At 28.4% G+C, this 20,145-nt stretch overlaps 1 protein-coding gene and 1 long non-coding RNA gene across 2 annotated transcripts in view; both read left to right on the top strand.

The window, feature by feature from the left end:
- Positions 1–1,745: 1,745 nt before the first annotated feature.
- On the top strand, positions 1,746–16,705 carry LOC142327624 (uncharacterized). The gene is made up of 3 exons (XR_012757034.1): positions 1,746–1,882; positions 3,699–3,928; positions 16,045–16,705. It is a non-coding gene; the product is annotated as an uncharacterized LOC142327624 (long non-coding RNA).
- A 1,927-nt stretch (positions 16,706–18,632) lies between these two features.
- LOC142327363 (uncharacterized) overlaps positions 18,633–20,145 on the top strand; it is a 159,800-nt gene continuing 158,287 nt past the window's right edge. The window contains exon 1 of the mRNA XM_075370343.1: positions 18,633–19,210. The gene's annotated coding sequence lies outside the window, so the exon portion shown is untranslated. The remainder of the gene's footprint in view (positions 19,211–20,145) is intronic.

Below are 20,145 nucleotides of genomic sequence, written 5' to 3'. Positions count from 1 at the left end.
TATTGTTTTATGGTACTTGACGCTTTTAATTTTTAAAAGTTTGTTACTTGACTTCACAGTAATATCGATCAATATAATGATACAGCCATCATAAAATTTAGTTATGAAGTTAATCATCTTGAAGTTTATGACTGCCATATGAAATAACTAAATTGATGTTATTGGAAGATTTGGCTTCTTAATTCTTGAATCCAAGATCATATGATCAGATCTTAAATTATAAGTGTTGTACTCTCTCTGTCTTGATGAAATCTGCAAAGATAAATAAATAGTCATTCAAATACTTGCATTAAATAAAAAAAGATAAAATAAATAAACCTAAAGGATAATGTATCAATCATTTCACTGAGAAATGGATCAGTCGTGGAGGTCCACATTTCTGGGCACCAAGAACATTTGTTATAACACCTTTAGATTTTTGCATCTAGGGTCAGATGATAAATATCATATATAAAACTAAAATACATTCTCGTGAGGAATTAATTGTTTGCATTATGGATGCTGCTGAGAAACTTAAGGATAGCCCTGAAGTATTATAAAGAACTACAAAAGCAGTACAGAAGGGAGGTTTTAAAACTGGTGGGCTTGGTTTTGAATATTTGTTATAAACTGGTAGGTATGACTTACTGTATTTTTTCTAAACTTTTTTTGTTTTATTTGACTTATCTTGCACCATTATGTACAGAATTACATTCTCTATTAGTTTTATTAAAAGGTTTTACATGTTTCTTACGCATTTAACAAAGTTATTCTAGATCAAACATAATAACGGGTTTTTTACTCTAAATTATTGATTTTCATCCCAGATTTCTTAAAACCTATTGCAGATACTGTTTTGGTAGCTATTTTATTCTATTTTTAAGGTAAAAAACACATAGAAATCACTAATTCTGCCCCTTAATTATTGTCCTAAAAATTTTCAGTACGACCTCTTTCACTGGGATTGCTGAAACACGAGCGAAATCGTTCATTAACCTTTATTTACAAACGAAACATTTTAGCCGTGTTTAATAAATTTTTTATTTTTTTAATTTCACAAGCAGAATAAGTTATGAAAATCACGGAAAAAATTTTGATATACACAATCTGTATAACGTGATCTTAATTTCTAATTTGTTTTCTGTAGTCTCCGTGAATCACAGAGGGTATTACTTATTACAAATCATATTACTACGATTTGAAAGTTGTAACTCGCGACTACGAAATCAGCTGATTTGCAGACATGTTCACCACTCCAACCCGGTTGGTATAATCTCAATTTAAAGAAAAAAAAAAATATATATATATATATATATATAAAGATGTATTAAAAGTTCTATTACTTTTCAAGTTTACTTTGTAGAACATAAATTTTATATACAATAGCGATTCTACTAAAATAATGAAATAAATATCTTAGATAGACAAGATTGGTATAGTTTAAAACGTGAAAACTACCGTCAACAATATATTGTTATGACCAACAGTTCTTTTTCTATTAGAGCTAAACAACATATTAATAGTATAAGATAGGCTGTTTCTAAAAATCCAATTATGCTAAACACATTTTATAAAATATACATAATTACAGCCCGGATAATTTTATTTATATATCAGATTTTCCAACAATTTTTATAAAACCAGCAATCTCAAAAAAATTATGTATATTTTTACAACAATAAATTAATAAAGGGACATATAAAATTTGAAGATGATTTTCTATTTAAATTAATAATTAGCACGTTGCCTAACTTGATTATCTAGTTATGACGTCTTGTTTTGTTAATCGTATTTTGTTATTTTTTGTTTACGTTTTTAATTTTAAAGTTTTAATTACAAAAAAATCTAACTCCTGATGATGGTCAAATGACCCAAAACGCTAGGGATATAATATAAACAGTTGGTAAGGTTGATTTTTATAACAAATTATTTAACCTAACTTGCTACTTTATAAATAAATGTTTTTTTTCTGATCAAAACAAATTATAAAATTAAAACTAAATAGATGTGTTTAAAATTCATATTAATTATTTAATCAAACACATGAAATTACGTTAAGGTAAATTAATTAATTATAAAATATTAACAGTAAAGAAATCGCTACTGAAAATCATTCTGAGCATATACTAATATCTGTACATGTAGAAGTGGACGTAGATAAATCATGTAATCGTCTTTTTTTTAATTCATCAACAGAACAATATTGTTTCTGTAAAACTAAATCTTTTAATTGTAAAATAAGCTGATTGGTAACTGATTATAGTTTTCCTTTTTCATAAAGTATGCCTCAATAATGATCTGAAAGCACTTTTTTGTATTCTAAAAGGTTATGTTTTTAAAAAGCCCACAAATTTGACTTTACACATTATACGAGAAAATATTTAGGCATAAAAATAATCGATAATGAGTACAAGCTTAGTGTTTTATAAAGATGCTTCAGAGTAAAACTGTTCACTCCATTTTGGTAAACAAAATCAGATTTTCATCCCACAAGAATTTATAAAATATAAAACCCAAAAGTTTTGCTTTGTGGATAACAAAATTACTATATATATATAATGAGAATTCTGGCCACACAATCTGCAATGTTATGTTTAACCAAGAAGCACAATGTGACAGTTTTATCCATATCTTAAGTTACATTGTTTCAATCCATCCAGTGAAAATTTTTTTAAGCTGAAATTGTGAAAGATTCAATCCATTTTTATTAATTATCTTCAGAAATAGATACAGCTGTGTCATCTGTGAAAAGAGTTGTAATGAATGGCTCGAGAATTTGCAGCAGATCATTAATAAACAATAAAGAAAGCAAAAAGTTTTCCCTGAGGCACTACACACTCTACATCTTGAAGCGAGGACCTAAATTTACATGTGTATTCTTGGCAAATGATAAAATCTTACTACTTGTGTACAATTGTGAGGTAAGACTTGAAAAGCAAGTTTCTTTTCAGATACTGATACCACAGCTACTAAGTTGTTTTATCGGTATAAATAAATGTTTTCCAATATTTCAGAAAATTGAAAATGAAATTTTTTTTGTCTTAAAGAATTTAAAATATTTTCCAAAAACTGTGAAATGGCTACGTCTTTTAAGACATGTATGCTAATGGAAATATAAAAATTAGATTACCTTATAAATATAATGGTGCACTTGCTGTTAAGCTGCCCCGTCAGTACACTGCACAATAATATTTATCAAGAATAAACATAGCAATATAAGTATATACTTTCTTTTAGTTATCACACATTTGAGTATGATATTTTAAGTACATGATATACACATCTTACTCTGGTCAAGTAGCACTTGATAGGTAATGCTGAACATACTTTAAGAACAGATTCAGTATATGAAAAACAGAATAAAAGTTCATTTATTACCATCAAAAGTTCTATGTATCTACATTATCTGCCCATTTTTGTTTTTCTAAAACTTATTTCTCAGTAAGTTTTGAGGTATCTTGATAATATTTTATATAGTTATTACATTTTCTGATAAACAAGTATTTGTGACAAATAAAGCTTCATTTTGTAATAAATTTAACAATAAATTAAGCTCTAAAAAGAGAGAATAACTACAGTGAAGATTAAATTAAATTGTAAAATGGAATTATTGTTTGCAATAGTATTGTATTGTAATTTACATATAAATTTATGGTAACAATATTTTAAAAGTTACAACCACCCTATCCCCATTTTTTTGCGTTTTTGTTTTCTTTTAGTTCACAAAAGTTATTTGAAGGTCAAATGAAAAATAAAATATTTGTAAAATTAAGAATGTAATATACTACTAAGAAAAAAGTAATGCTACATAATAACAGAATGATCTCAGAGAAAAATGTTAGATTTGAAGGTGTAATAAATCATGAAAGTGTATTTTATATGACTGCCGAGAATAGATTGGAACTGACAGATTACGTCTATGGTAGGTTACATCAACAGCAGCTGGAAGGTTTGTTCATTTTTTTTTTTGAATTATGGTGTGATAACAAATCTTTCCACCACTGTACCTGTCCTGAACAATATTACAAAATGCCAAAAGTCTGGTTTAAAATAAAATTTTTATTTACTAGTTAATAAGTAAACTGTGATGATTATGTTAATTTTCAAACAATTATTACCTCTTCATCTCATATGTTCTATTAAAATTATATATTTGGGCTTAACTGTTAAAAATGTTATAATAACAAAATGACATCATTTATTAAAATATAATTTTAAACTAAGTTATGGCAGATTCTACATGCAAATGCAGGTACAGAAATTTTTAGTGGATAACAAAGTAGATTATTTTCTACCATAATTTACAGGTAAGTTACAAATAAAAATCATGCCTGAAAGTGAATTAATGATTTAAAGGTGTTTTCATTTGATGAGCTTGATTCTCTTAACACTTACTCAAAAGAATAAGTGATTTTTATATTGTTTGAAACTTATAATATTCCAGCAAATTTTGTAAATTCTGCTAAAGAATATCGGTGATTATAAATGAAATTTCTGGACGATGAAAGTGTAAATGTCACTCTTATCCCAAAAAACTTAAAAAATTTTTCCTTTAAAATTAAGTAGATCGTTTCTCTCTTTGGTAGATAGATTGAAACCCACCAGGATATGCTGCATTTCTTATATGAAGTAATCTAAAAGACTTGAAGTTAACTTGGAACTTTCAATGTTATCCAAATTAATCGCTTCATTACTAATATTGTATTGATCTTAAAGACAAATAATTTTTGATATAATGTAATTTAATTACATTTATAAACTTTGATATAGAGCTAATCCTTCAAATATAATAAAATAAATAAAAATTTGTAGAATCAAGAAGCGATGAGTTAATCCCAGGTTTTCATAATCCTTTTAAGTATTTTCTCTGAACTTAAAAAACCTATGGAATGTTTTTTCTTAGAGCCCTTCCAATCTTCTGTTACAACTGTCTTCCCCTCTCTAACAGCTGCTGGACACTTAAATGTATGTTGATGTTACCACTTTTCTACATTAATTTTTTATGGTTTTTACTTATTGTGTTGCACATTTTATATATTATAATAATTAAATTAAAAACTTACCGATTTACAGTTTCCTCTCCAATCTAATTTAATGAATATGAAGATTCTATTTCTGATTAAATTCTGGGATAAAAGTCCTCCATATCAGTACTCCTTCTGACATTGCTGAAAAAGAAAAATTACCAGTTTAGTTATTATTAAATTATTCCAAATAAATAACAAAGAAGTCTACAAGTTGTATTAGTATAAATATTTGTTTAATGATAAGTTCACACATAATTGTGAATACAGTTTATAAATAGATTATAAAATTATCTTTATGCTTTATGTTATGAAGAAATTCAGTGAATTAAATTATAAGAAATGTAAATTAATTCATCAAGATATCCAAGTCTAGTATGTTGTGCTTTATATTATATATAATTTTCCTGGGAAATAAGTTTCATAAGCAGACAAATAATATCACTCTGTTAAGGGGACATTAAGAAAGTAGCTATTGCCTCTGTACAAGAGATAAATCCAGAATTTTATCAAAGACGAAGTTCGAAGATGTAATTGATATTCATGGAATCCATATGAGGAAAAGGGGTTCCAATCGACTCAAGAAGTCTAATTCACAATAATAATAATAATTAATATTTATATGTCTCTGAAGGTGTCGCAATTCAACAGATAACCTGACATGACACATATCTATTCCCAAAAAAAAACGCTGAGCCAGTCTTAATAATAACTCAACATCACGAATTAGGCTTGCTGAGGAAAATGGATATTTTAATTGTTTTTCTGATGCCTTTGCCTCAAAATTATTGCATATCAGCACGAAGTTAACTAAACTGTAGCTGATATTCAGCCCTGAAATTGGTCCTTTTACTCTAATTCACATTGAATGGTTATATTGTGTCATAATAAATGTAAAGAAATCAACTTTATGTGGTATCACTTGTATCTTGCATGACTTGTATAACACAGAAGTCACAGATCAGGAATTTATTATGTAATCACTTGTTCAACCGCTTCTTCATTCTGTTTAGTGCTTGTAAAGGAGCAATTGATGAAAGACATGATGTTATCGCCGTTTCCAACTTGTAATTCAGTGTTTTACAATTCATTTTTATGAGCAAGCATACAGTGAAACTAAAATCTGCAGATGATAATCTCATGTTTATACTAATATTATGAGCGACATAGTCATGATGCCAGAAAATCAGAGAGTGAACCATACAAATTCAGATGATATTATTGAACTGAAAAATGATTGTCACAACATTTTGGGAACAAAAGAATCTACTAGCAGAATTGATGGAGCTTGGGACTGCAGCCGTATCAGAGTCTTATTATGAATTGAAGGATGTTAGACAAATCAAACTGTGCAGGCTGCTCTCGATGGCTGTTATTTTTCTGAATGAAAATGCATAACCTTACGCTATAAGCCACTCAAAGGCTTTAGTTGTCGGTTGAAGTTGAAGATTTTTATTGTTTGGATACTGCTTGAATACCTTCTCTTTATTAAGATAAAGATTTGTCTGTTAATCGGTATAATGAAACTAACAAGGGGCTCAGAAATGGATGAGTGGTGGATTTTTAAAGTCATTTCTACAAAAGTCGGTGTTGTGGTGTAACAAGTGCCCAAGAGTGAAAATCGACTAGAGGAAACTCTAGTGCAGATATGTTTATAAGATATAGTGATCCAAATAACAAAATATTTAGACACTGTTTTTTTTCTTACCAGAATTCATGTAAATGCCATATTTGTCTATACATTGTGGAGAATGGACTTTTCACGATAGCTTTAGATTTTTACTAAAGTAAAACTTGCCAGTTTTTATCCATTTGTCCTAACATTGCATAAGAAGATCTGAACAATTTTTTGTAATTAAGAATTACATTAAACCTGATTGAAGTTTAGATATTTATTTTAAAACATGATAGAGGCACCACAGCCGTTATGGTAATTTTTTAAAAATTTATTTCTACTTACTTAGGAAGAAATTGTAGTTTAAAAAAAGTCAATAAAATAATTAGAGACATTTATATATGTCATTTGCCATAAACAAAGTATTGAATGTGATAAGATATGAGATACAAGTCTCACAAAACGCCATTGCCATTGTCAAGAAAAAAGCATTTCACGCCAGGCTTAATAAGGAAAGCGATCTTCTACCCAGAGTAGGCCAAGCCCACTAAAAGACAAGAAATCTTTCACCTGTACAAGCGACACCTTCACTCTGTTCAACACTGGGACTGATCGCGTATGTAAATTGATATTCTTAATGAAAGTGACAGATCAACAGATCTCTTGCATCTGTTGTGCTTTATATGCATCACCGCATTGTGATTGTGATAGATTATGTAACAATTATTTAACAATAAGTTTTCCTAAATCGAGTGATGAATAAATATTTTTGAGGATAAACTTAGCAAATGTGAATTAGCTGCATGGAAGTTCTTCAAAGACATTGTTGGTGATTTCTTAGGCAACAGAAAATATGAAAACTATGTTATTTTGTTAATAAGCTATTAAAAAACTACAAACATTTAGCATGTAGGATGTCATTAAAAATTCATTTTCTACATTTCCACTTAGACTTTTATCCTGAAAATTTGGGCTCTGTCACTGATGAGGAGGGAGAGTGTTTCTGTCAGGATATTCTGACCATGAAGCATCAGTACCAAGGAAGATGGGATCTAGAATGATTGACGACTATTGTTGGTTTTTATTTAGAGATACTGATCAAACATCGCACGAGTGAAAAAATTTGTCAACATATTTTAAAAATTCAATTCCAATGATTTAAATGTTTAAAAACTGTATTGCATATATTTCAATTCATTTGTATTTGAATAAACAAATATTTAGGCGATTTAAATAAATTATAAATGAATACACATAAAATAACTTTTTTGGAATATTGTTATCCTACTGATTATGCATTTATTGATAAATAAAACGTATGTATCTAAAAATGCAATGTATTACACAAAACTTTATAAGTTTTGAATTCAGCACCCAAAATTTGTTAAAATCACAATGTACAATTCTAGATATACATATTTTTTTCATGTTTTACTGCGTTTTAAAAATTCTATTAGACATTTACGGTACTTACTTTTTATTCAATCCAGATTTGAAACTACGGTTGATAGTCACTTTAATTAAAATTTTCCTTATCTTCCATAATTATTCTCCACTTTCAATATTACATTTGAGAATCAGTAACCATTTTTTTGTCACAGCTTCCATGAATTTAAAAGTACTCCTGGTACAGACCTACAACTCAAAATCACTTGACAAAAAGATTAGTAATGCACTTAATATGAACTGTTAATTGTTTGTTTTTTTTTTTTTTTTTTTTTTTTTTTTTGCGTAGGAGGAGGAAAAAGCTCTTCCAGCCACCGTCTGCGCCCGCAACAGACGGTAGTGTCGGGCTCTCACCGACTAAAAAACCTCCCCCTTAGGGAGGAGGACCCTATTAGGGATTGGGATTGCGGACGCTACTTAACTAACTAATAATAAAATATAACTATGTTGTACCTGAAAAAAAATACACAGCATATACAAAATTTAAATATATTTTCATAAAACTTAATTTACACTCCTTATCTAAGTAATTTTAATGTAAAATTTACGTTGAACCTGAAACAGAAACATACACAAAAATAGACATAAAAAATTCCCTACAGGAAAGTTCCTATCAGGGGACCCTACTGGGACTTGGGACCTACCGCGATTTTATCAGAATATTATACTATCAACTTAAAAACTACACAACTTATTTTTAACATGCATATTTATAATATTAAACAATAATAACAAAAACAAAATTTATGTCGAACCTGAAATAGAAACATACACAAAAATACACATAAAAAATTCCTACAGATAAGTTCCTATCAGGGAACCCTACTGGGATTTGGGACCTACCGCGATTTTATCAGAATATTATACTATCAACTTAAAAACTACACAACTTATTTTTAACATGCAAATTTATAATATTAAACAATAATAACAAAAGTAAGTACCTTTAGTAGAAAATTATCCTACAGTAAAAGGAAGTACCGCAATGTAAGGAGGGCCACTTACATTGCAGCTCTCCCTTAGAATATTAAATGAACCGTTGAGTTACCTGAAACAAAAGAAAATAAGACAAATTCAATTAGCGGTTCTGAAATTAGTTTTTTTTAGATCAAAAAAATCAAATGATGTACTGTTAACTGATAAATACTCAAAATACTATTAGAAAGGTTAAAAATATGAACAGCCTTCTTGAAATATCGTAAGCCAAGAAATGTACATAATAAGCTAATGAAGTTTCATTGCTGTAACTAACAAAATTAATAAAAATTTGTATAAATATATATATATATATATATATATATTGTATATGTATATATATATATAAAATATATTATATGAAATATAAACCACCTAAACACAGTAATTAATTATTTATTTCCAATAACTGGTTTGTGCAGTATCTTACACCTTCACTTGCTATTAAATTCTATCTTATTCTTTTTAATTTATTTGTATTATTTTTGTGTAAATTATAAATATTTTCACAAGCACATTTATGTTCTTTTGTTTTTGTCTTAGGTCATTTGACTGGTTTTTTATGCAGCTCTTTAAGATTCCCTATCTAGTGCTAGTCGTTTCATTTTGGTATACATTGTACCTGTACAATAGGGTACACGTTGTATACCCCATTTATGTTCGTAATATCATTTAAAATTTCACAATAGATAACATTATAATTTATAATAAAAAAATAGATGTCATTAAAACAAATAAGTTTTAATGTAATAAAAATAGAATTTAATACATACTGGAGATGCAGGGTACTGCAAAAAACAGTCGGTGGAAATTAATATGGCAAGTTTAACTTATCTAATTATTGTGTTTTGGTGGTTTATATTTCAAATAAAATATTTATCAGAGACAAATTAGGCATTGACCAGATACTGGTATTTCTTAATATGTAACGCAATTAAGTTTCTTTTCTTTATTATACTGTTGTTTCCTTTATTGCATTTATGTTGTAATTTGCCACACAAAATTTCTGTGTTTCGCATGACATTTAATGCCAGATCTACCTAAAATTTTTAAAAAATTTAGAAATAAAAGTAACTGCAGTATCAAAAGAGAAAGTTACCTATCAATGATGTAAACTGGAGTCTAAACTAATGGCCCTGACCCTCTCTTTTTCTGTTTAGCCTCTGGAACCACCATGAGGTATTACTTCAGAGGATGGTATGTATGAATGCAAATTAAGTGTAGTTTTGTTCAGTCTCACGTCGACCATTCCTGAAGTGTGTGGTTAATCGAAACAACCCTACCATGAAAGAAAACTAATATCCACAATCTAGTATTCAAATCCATTTAAACGTCTTTACTAGGATTTGTACCTTAGAACTCTTGACTTGCAATTATGAGTTAACCACTAGACTATAGTCTTAATAAATACTAGTATTATCATGAAATTATATGATGTAGTAAAGAATTAGTAGTACCTTAATATTTTACCATTTGGCAACACAGCTTTACATTTATCGCCACAGCTAATCCAAAGATCAAATCCATCGAGCAGCTGAAAGGATCGGTCGATCTGGTAGTCTGAAGAAATAGGATGCAGGATGAAGTGAAGAGTTGATGAGATGTGGAATGTAATCTGGTAATCTGTATTATTTCTAGTCTCATTTTTATATTTATAGTTTGTAAATTTGTGTAGTGAGGAAGATAATGTTAATTTCACACTTTGATCTTGATCGCACTTCAATTTCACACTTTATTTACACCAATCACTTATTTCCCCCACAATTTCAAAAATATGTAAAAAAGATAAAATAATTACATACTAAAAACCAGGGTCAGTTCATGTCTTTTTAATATGCAAGGCAAATATATTACATATAAAAATTATTAAATTTTGAAATAATTTGGATTTCTGTGTTATGCTAGATGGATTTTTTCACATTCTACTTAGGATTTTACCACAAAAAATGGTTAATTTTGCAAGTAAGTAAAAAATTAGCGAATAAAATGAAATAATTTATTATGGCACCTCTAAAATCAGCTGACCCTGGTTTGAAAAAATTAAACTACCATGCAAGCATGCATCTTCTTTGAAGCAGGTGGCTGAACGCTGATTGGGGAAAGCAAAGGGGTATTCAAAATTTTAAATATTTCAAATAAAAGAAAAAAATAAAATTTTTAAAACTGTAGTTAGATATAAAAATGCTCTAACCTTCAATTAAACACCTACCAAAAAAATTTAAGAAAAAGCTTATGTAAAATAATAAATATCAAATAAAAAAAACATATTTTTAAAAACAAACATATTATATCCTATATGAAACAGATTTAAAAGCTGAATTTAATTAAGAAATTGTCTCTATATATTTACTTATTTTTTTAATTTCATGAACTTATTTAAAAGATTAATTTTGTCAATCAAATGAATAAAATTTAAATAATTTATAAGAAAGGAAATTTAAAAACTCACTCATTAATATTTCAAATAAAATTTTATAAAGCAATTTAAACTACACAAAGGAATTTTTATGTGATTAAATTTAAAATTAAAATATAAATTTAAATTATAAAATTTAATTTTTTATGAATTTAAATTGATTTATAAGGAGGACTTCAGCCACTGGTAGCGAAGTGATGAGCTGAAAAGACAAAGAAACATAATAAACATACAATAATTATAAATATTATGAATAAAATATTTCTATATATCACCCCCCCCCCACAATATATAGACACATTTATATACACAGCAACCCCCAACCGGAACCCGATCAACGATATCGGGTTGATGAAATACGATCGCGACGCGGTTGACGCGGTACGAATGCTTTATGTACGAAGCAATCGCGAAAACTATTCATTGCATACAACATAGATATTTACAATTTCAATATGTAATCAAGAACTATATTAAAAATAATTGTGCATCATATTTGGTACCTAATAAGCTAAGATGTGAATAATACACCCTGATCTGTGTAAGAGCAGATCGAATTTACTATCCGTTAAGGAAAAAGTTGTAATATACCGTGAACTGTGTCACAGCAATTTGCGTTTTGTGAAGCAGAAATCTAAAATAATACACCCTGAACTGTTTCAGAGCATATCAGATTTGCTATCTGTTGAGCAAAAGTCTAAAATAATACACCCTGAACTGTTTCAGAGCATATCAGACTTGCTATGTGTTGATAAAAAATAATACACCCTGAACTGTTTCAGAGCATATAAGATTTGCTATATGTTGAGCAAAAGTCTAAAATAATACACCCTGAACTGTTTCAGAGCATATAAGATTTGCTATATGTTGAGCAAAAGTCTAAAATAATACAGCCTGAACTGTTTCAGAGCATATCAGATTTGCTGTGTTGATAAAAATCTAAAATAATACACCCTGAACTGTTTCAGAGCATATCAGACTTGCCATGTGTTGATAAAAAATCTAAAATAATACACCCTGAACTTTTTCAGAGCATATAAGATTTGCCATCTGTGGAGCAAAAATCTAAAATAATACACCCTGAACTGTTTCAGAGCATATCAGATTTGCCATCTGTTGAGCAAAAGTCTAAAATAATACACCCTGAACTGTTTCAGAGCATATAAGATTTGTTATATGTTGAGCAAAAGTCTAAAATAATACACCCTGAACTGTTTCAGAGCATATAAGATTTGCTATATGTTGAGCAAAAGTCTAAAATAATACAGCCTGAACTGTTTCAGAGCATATCAGATTTGCTGTGTTGATAAAAATCTAAAATAATACAGCCTGAACTGTTTCAGAGCATATAAGATTTGCCATCTGTGGAGCAAAAATCTAAAATAATACACCCTGAACTGTTTCAGAGCATATCAGACTTGCTATGTGTTGATAAAAAATCTAAAATAATACACCCTGAACTGTTTCAGAGCATATCAGATTTGCCATCTGTTGAGCAAAAGTCTAAAATAATACACCCTGAACTGTTTCAGAGCATATAAGATTTGCCATCTGTGGAGCAAGTCTAAAATAATACAGCCTGAACTGTTTCAGAGCATATCAGATTTGCTGTGTTGATAAAAATCTAAAATAATACACCCTGAACTGTTTCAGAGCATATCAGACTTGCTGTGTTGATAAAAAATCTAAAATAATACACCCTGAACTGTTTCAGAGCATATAAGATTTGCCATCTGTGGAGCAAAAATCTAAAATAATACACCCTGAACTGTTTCAGAGCATATCAGATTTGCTATCTGTTGATAAAAAATCTAAAATAATACACCCTGAACTGTTTCGGAGCATATCAGATTTGCTGTGTTGATAAAAAATCTAAAATGATACACCTTGAACTGTGTCAGAGAATATAAAATTTTCTGTCTGTATAATACAGTCTAATCTATGTGTTTTTACAGTTACATAATTTGAAGCTGTATTTCTAAAAATGAAACCCAATTAGAAGATTGAACTAGGGAAATATTAATCAGAAGATGTTTTATAATTTTAATAGAAAAATGTTATGGATTTGAAGAAACATAACTTAAGGGATTTTTCTATTATTTTCAATATTAAAAATAGAAGATTTTTTCAAAGAAATCAGTTACTCAGAGAGTATTTAATAATAATGAATTTACTTGTATTTTACATATTTCTTTTTTTCCCTTTTGTACTTGGCAGGTGTATGCATTACTATCCAGACCTCTTAATTACCCCTTTTAAGATTCTCTTAAGATTGCATTTTCACAGCATAATATGGCCAATCCTGGCTGGAATTAAAAAAAAGTCTATAATTTATATTATTGAAAAAAAGGTAAGTTGCTAATGATAGCAAATGGAATCAAGTTGTGATTGATGACAATGCAAGTGAAAAGGGGGTATTATATAATGCAAATACTAAATGTAATATTGAAGCTACCTTTATCTGTCGGATGAAAGAAAAAAATTAAATTTTATTATTCAGTAATCTATAAGGAGGTCTTTTTTCATCAAAAATATGAAATATAATTACAAAGAAATTCTATATGTGAACAGTGGGAGGTGCAGAATGATTAATAGCAGGTGACAGGTACCGATTAAATTACAAATTCTAATCTTGTATAAGAAAGAGAATGTGCTCAATTTCAGTGTTACATGGTTTTGGAAAATGGTTTATAAAAAATATACATTTATAGAAATAAACTAATAATTTCAGTGGATAACCACCAGGCAGCATATGGCATATACTACTCTAGAAGACTAAAACCAGGGGGTTTATATATATAGTTTGCTCATACGAAAGGTTTAATATAGTGTACTTTTAGGTTGTAAAAATTATCAAAGGTAACACTGACTGATTCCTGATGGATATACTGTAATAGTTCCTTGATGGTTCTCTGCAGAAGTCCAGTATACTTTCAAATACTGTTTGATGGTGTCAAAAATAGATTTATGAAAAGTTAGATGGTTAGGGTGAAAAGTTTTTTTAAATTAATGCCAAAAAACTGATGTGTTGTATTCTTAAATTTGTTTACATATAGATAATCAAAGGGACATTTTAGAATTAATTTTTTTGTTAAATATGGGTATTTATTTAAGAAATTACTTAGGATAATTATAAAATAAAAGCAAATCCACAAAGAAAATAAGATGCGAGGCTATTTTACATAAACAGATCAAATATGATTGAAAAAAGCCAATACTATGAATTAGTAAATCACAAATTTCTCCTTATTTAAAAATAATAAATTTAAACAAAACTGGAGAAATGTATAAACAGCCTTTAAGTGGTTTATGAACCCTGTTCCTTAAAATCAATTATATTATAATTTAACCTCTTTGAAGACACATATCATATAAATTGATAATCAATTTATATTACATTTAAATTTAGATATTCAACTCAAATACAGCAGAATGAATGATATACATAAAATACCCATCAACTAAACTTAAATTAGAGTGATTAATGTTAGTAAGTTACTCAATGTTAGTAAAACAATTTTTTATGATAAAACAGTTATATTTCTAAGCTACATAAAAAAACATGCAATTACAAGCCACGTGAAATTACTAGCTTCATAACAAGTACATGCAATTACAAGCTACCTAATTATTTTATGTATATTATTAAAATTACTGTATTTGAGCCAACAAAACCGTGTAAACATAATTTGTATACAAAATATACATAGTAAAAACATTTATCTCTCTCCAAAGAGGTTAAATTTAAATATTTAATTAAAAGGTTAGGAAACTAATGCTTATTAATATTTTTGAAAAAATTGTATTGTTTGCATTTCATTAAAAAACAGAGAATTCACATAAAGAACAAGATTATAGTCTACTACTTGTTATGAAAATAAATGGAATCTTTACAGTATATGGTCATTTCACTATTTCCTTAAAGGTATGAATATAAACTGGGATTGTATTTTTCTTCCTGTATGAAGTTTTACAAACGGCTATATATAATTAAATAAATTCCAGTAAAATAATTGTAACTGAAAAGAAAAAAGCAGAGTAAAAAATTGAAAATGATTTTAATGAAGAAATTATTTGAAATAATTGGCTAACATTTTGATATGGATGTAGTGACAAAGGAGGTATAGTAACATCAGAAGGTATAGTAACATCAGTAACATAACCACCAAAGTACCTAATCAAACAAAGTTAAGAATTACATCAAAAATATATTAAAGCGTAGACTAAAATTCATTTAGAAGAAAAATGAGTAATTAAAAAAATTTAGTCCTTATTTTTTTTTCTACCTAGTCATCTGTATAATCAGAATAAATAAAAAAAATTGCACCTGCTTGAAAATAATTAAAAAATACGATAAAACCTTTTTGATTGTATTACAGTATTCAGAAATTTGTGTGCCGGTTGGCAATTCACTACAAATGATAATGGATCAAATGAAAATATTGAAAATGGATTAGAACAAGTATTACTTGGATTTGAATATTCTGTTTTTATTTATTAGTGAGCTGAAAAAAATTAAAATAAATTTAGCTTAAACAGGTTTGGTTGATTACACAATAAAACAGCTTTACAAAAGATTTCTTTTTCAGGTTACAATCAAGAGACCCAGAAATGAATGCAGTTAACTACAACTGACGTCCAGGAAAAATTTAGAAATATGGGAAACAAAAATAAATTTTAAATTATCTTTAATCAAGATAAAAGATAATTTCTTATTATTATAAACTCTTGAGAAATAAAGGAAGAATACCTCTGCAATAATGGAAAATATTTGTACAAGTGATAATTGGCTTTTATTTCTAGAATTTTCTAGAGAATTACAGAAAAAAGAAATTGAACAACATAGATGTGAAAATGTGAGGATGTCCAATAAGATTTGGTTCAATGATTTTGTATGAAAGAAAATTAAGATTGTTCAAGTGGGGAAATAACACAATTATTATGATCTGAAAAAACTAAAAAAGAATAAGAGTATTTTAAATATGATACATAACTGCACATTATTGTTTTTTAATTCAAACTACAATCTTATCTTAATACAGTTTCTAAAAAGTATTTCCTAATAATTAAAGTGTTCGATACATCAAACAATAAAATTTGATAGTTCCTGCAAGATATTGATCGTACTAAGGTATTGTACTTCTTTTCAGTACACATTAAAGGTAGCCAAGCGCAAGAAAAAACATGCCTGTTCAGTACATATAAATTACACTTAATTATTTATACAAGTAATGCATCCAGATGTAATATAAAAATTAGGCAATTCCTACAAAATTATTGAAAATATTAATACATTTTATAGCATTTTCTTGAATAAAATTCATTTTAGTTCCTACATAAAATTCATCGGTAATTAATTTTATAAAAATTTTGCCATGTTGATGAATCCATTTCAAAAAAAGATTACATCACCCCTCTTTTTTTTTAATAAAACAAATTTTGTAAAATGGAAGATTATTATTTATCTAGAATAGATTTTAAATTTTTAAAAATCATCAAAAAAGAAAATCTTTTTTCGTAAAATAGATCATCATTTAAACTGTAGCAACGTGCTTTAAAAAATCTACTTCAAATTTTAATTTTCATTAAACTGTAATTAAGAAAAAAAATGTTTAATTTAAAACCGATATATTAAAAAAAAATAAAACTATGTTGTATGCAATAAAATAAATGTTCCTCACTTTAAAATAATGTCCTAAATTATGTGGTTATCCAGTCTAGAAGATTGTTCAGGTTACCACATGAAGTAGATGTTCATAGTCCAACGATTTCGACGACACTGTCTTTACTTCGTATGAGGTTAGAAGATTGAAAAACAAGTTAATTACCTTTCTGCGTTTCTGATTGGTCAATCATATCGGAGTGTTTCGTTACAGACCCGAGCGACTCCCTCGTGACATATCTTATCCGTCCAACGTTAACATTTTGACAAACAACTTTGTTTGTTATAAGAGTTGAAAAACAAGTTAATTACTTTTCTGTGTGTCTGATTGGTCAATTGTATTACAGTTGTTTAATTGTTCTAATGAATCCCTCCTGACTTAACTTAGTAATCTTCAATATATATATATATATATTTGAATTTAAAATAAAAGAAGGAAGCAATTTCAAAACGTTTTTTTTTTTTACTTTTACCTGTATTATAATATTACTTAATAAAAACAAATACGTCATCACAATTGCCGATCTAGTCGAAAATTAACAGACATTTTTTTTCAATAGTAATTTACAGAACTGAACTTTTGTTTTTTGCACCGATATATTTTTTTTCAGTTAAGAAAAAAAATTGGTAACATTATGTTCTCTAAGACAGAATAAGGTATTAATTTGTTAATATCAGCGAAAATTGCTAAATGTAAAATTAATTTTGTTATAAATTAATTTCCAGACATACTATTTTCTATTAAATGGGATATATTTGGTTCCGCCTTTGCTAACAGCAAAGGTTTCACACAAAAATTCTTCCTATACCTAACTTCAATTAGACGATGCACTCATTTTTGATTTAGCGAATATACTAGCTGCAGATGCATGCCTGTGGCACGCCCTCCGCAGCTAGACCCTGCGGACCGGTAATCGCTAGCGCACAGATTTGAGCGTGTTTAGCGAAAGATCGGATCTGTACGTATTACGTCGGGTGAGTGCGATCAAAACGCAGGGCTAAACGAATTAATTTCCGGATAACCGAGATCCGGTCGATCAAGAGCGTACCCGATGAGTTAAACGGTTCGACCTGCCGGTACTTACGCCGTTTGAATCGTAAAAATCGGACCAGCGGTTGCCGAAATATTACGGTGACACCCCCTCCCCAATTTCCGAACGGCACCCCGATGGGAACGGATGGGATTATCGCCCAGGGGGGTTGAGACAATTTTTCAGAGGGCTAGGACCGATCGTTTTTTGAGATATTTGCGATTTTCTTCCAAAAATTCGGATCCTGTTAAAAAGTACTAAATTTTTCCCAAACTACGATATATATATATATATATGTGCTGTATATCGATATATATTATAATATAACAAGTATACACCTGACCACTACCAGACATGTACTAAGACATTATTAGTATTTTATCTATTAATTAATATCTGATTTTACTTCTTAAAAATTAAACATTTTTTAAATACATCCAGTTTTCAGTTGGCGCTTTGTGCATACAGCTGTTATAACCTCACGTGTAGTTAAGTAAGGTTATTTTGATTATTTTTGGATTATAATAATAATTCAATAATAACAAAAAACTATCAGAAGTTTTTAACGAATGTGCGCAGAAATAATGTACTGTTATTTCGTTTTGCAGCTAATTAATTTAACATTTAAAAAGCAAACAAACAATAGTCCCTTTTTCATTTAATCATAATGGGTAAAAACAATTGAATATTCTTGCAATTTGCACTTGTATAAAAAAATTGTAATAGTTAAAAAATGTTATACATCATTTAAACAACTTTTCGGCATTCTACTTCTAAAATTGTAATATTGTGTAACAGACAAACGGTACGTAGTAAATGTGAATGTTTTGTAAAAGTGAGGTTAGTTTTTTCTCGTAGTTTTGTGGTACGTGATTGAATTTACCATCTTATTTGAACTAAAAGGTGTTTATTTTGTGAAAAAATATGATCATCTTTTATTAATTTTTTTGATAAGCGTAAACATTAAAGTGATGATATTTTGGATGAGCTAATTAATACAAATTTTGAAATGACGGTAGACAGTGACTATATAATTAGGTTTGCGAAACAACTTCTGTTTTGGTAAGTAAACTTTGAGAGTATTTAAGACACTGTTAATAGTCAAAATGAGGTAACACCTAGTTTTAGTAATGCGAATTTACCAGAAGTTTTCGAAGATAAAAATAATGAGGTTAAGTTTGACAATCAAAGTAGAATTACTGGTGATAATGTAAGCAAAACTTATTTTTAAATAATGTAAACCAACAAGTTTGCAATACCGACAATAGTATAAATAATGCAATCATTAATGAAAAGCTACTTGGTAACAAATCCTCTCAACATCCAGGTTAGACCTATTTTTTTCTGTTTCGCCTCTGGAACCACAGTTAGGTATTAAATTTCAGAGGATGATATGCATGATTGTAAATGAAGTGTACTCTTGTACAGTCTCAAGTCGACCATTCCTGAGAAGTGTGGTTAATTAAAACCCAACCACCAAAACACACAGATATCCATGATTTAGTTCTCAAATCCTTATAAAACTACCTTTATTAGGATTTGAACTGTACAACTCTCAATAGGTTAGACCTATCTGGAAAAACCAAAGTATTTGAGGCACTGACCGACATTGATTTTTCTGGTAGCTCATACTTATATGATTTTAATGATTTACATACCTTATCAAGTCTTTTCATACTTTTTTGATGTACCACTTAATGTACAATTAAACCAAATAAACTGTTTGGTTCTTATGTATTAACGCCACCGCAGCTACAGCTTTATTTAAAAACAAAGTAGTCAATCAGATTTTGGTGGAAAATGAACAGTCTCTTTACTAATTTTAATAAATGGTTATTTATATTTATTTATTTTATAAATATAATTTAACCAAACTTAACCTTTGCACGCTAACTTTGACCAATTAGCACCGTAATTTTTTGAGTATTTATATAATAAATTCAGTAATTATTGCAATTATTTATTATTTAAATAATCAAAACACTCCTGTTAATTAG

The sequence above is a fragment of the Lycorma delicatula genome, chromosome 7, assembly GCF_047948215.1.
Source record: "Lycorma delicatula isolate Av1 chromosome 7, ASM4794821v1, whole genome shotgun sequence".
NCBI classification, from domain to species: Eukaryota; Metazoa; Arthropoda; class Insecta; order Hemiptera; family Fulgoridae; genus Lycorma; species Lycorma delicatula.
The sequence above is the reverse complement of the archived record's forward strand: the minus strand, read 5'-3'. Positions and strand labels throughout refer to the sequence as shown.